Here is a 1,540-nt window from a genome sequence, read left to right on the forward strand (position 1 = left end):
GTGCCTTCAGGATTGCAGTGCACCTTCTTGCCATTAGTCCGCCAGAGCCCCCTTAGACATCATAATTAATTAATTGCCTTAATCAGTGATAATGTTATAAAACACAATGTCTGAATGATTGAAAAATCAGTATCATTAGTAAACTTTCACTGAAATAAAAAAAATCATATACAATTGTCAGAACAGATAATAAAAGCAGTGTTAAGACAACAGAAGATTGGAATTGGAAAATCTTAAAGAAGTAAAAAAATAAGCAGGGCTGGTGGATTCGAACAGGTGAGACCTTGGTATATTAGGCCGCAGTGTCCCACTTGGGATTATTGGTTAACCGACACTCGTTTCAGGGAGTCTGAACCATCACATAGCCAACCTTCCAGTTAGTTTTCTTTTTCTTAAAAAAAATTTACTCCCTCTCCCTCCCACCTCCCCCAGTTCACTTAAAAAAAATCATTGCAGAATTACCTACCCCCTAGTCCTCTCTGCAATAATATACCTCTTATTCTAGGCTGTTGTTGTACTTATAATGCCTAATCATATATTCCTTTTCATCTTTTCCAACACAGTAGTCATTATCTATCCACTCTTATTCTCCTCCCAACCCCCCATGTCAGACCTGGTTTGTAACATTGGCACTATGCAGTATTTGTCCTTTTGTGACTGATGTATTTTACTCAGCATGATGTCCTCCAGGGTCACCCATGTTATGTAATGTTTTAGGAGTTTATTACTTTTCTGTGCGGCATAGGATTCCATTGCATGAATATACCATCGATTTTCTATCCATTCATTTGTTGATGGGCATTTGAGTTGCTTCCATCTCTTAGGTATTGTAAATAATGCAGCAATAAGCACAGGTGTCCACATATCTGTTTGGATAGTGGTTATGGGTTCTTTAGGGTACATTTGGGTAATTTTGAATAATTCTTTATGTGGTGGTGTGGTTTTTTGGTTTTGTATTTGGTTTGTTTGGGTTTTTTTTTGCCATGTGAATGTCTTCTTTGGTCAAGTATCTGTTCATATACTTTACCTAGTAGTGGCATTGCTGGGTCAAATGGTATTACTATTTCCAACTTTTTGAGAAAGCATCAAATGCCTTCCATAATGGTTGCACCATTTTACACTCCCACCAGCAATGAATAAGTGTTCCAATCTCTCCACAACCTCACCAGCATTTATTGTTTGCTGCTCTGTTGAACCTTGCTATTGTTACTGGGATTAGATGATATCTCATAGTTGGTGTGTTTTTTTCAGTATTTTTTTAAATTTGGTTTGATGCTTCATATCAAGAAAACAAAGATTCTCACCACTGGGCCGATTGGCAGCATCATAAGGGATGAAGAGATTGAGGTTGTTCACAGTTTTGGTTTGCTTGGCTCCACAGTCAACACTCTTGGAACCAGCAGCCAGGAAATGAAAAGATGTATTGCAATGGAAAATTGTGTTTAGAGACATCTCTAAATTGCTTAAGTGCAAAGATGTCAGTCTGGAGACTAAGGTGTGCCTGATACATGCCATGGTCTTTGCAATCACTTGCTATGCA

Source organism: Elephantulus edwardii, unplaced genomic scaffold, assembly GCF_000299155.1.
Source record: "Elephantulus edwardii isolate Elephantulus edwardi_28Jun2011 unplaced genomic scaffold, EleEdw1.0 scaffold00208, whole genome shotgun sequence".
Classification (NCBI taxonomy): Eukaryota; Metazoa; Chordata; class Mammalia; order Macroscelidea; family Macroscelididae; genus Elephantulus; species Elephantulus edwardii.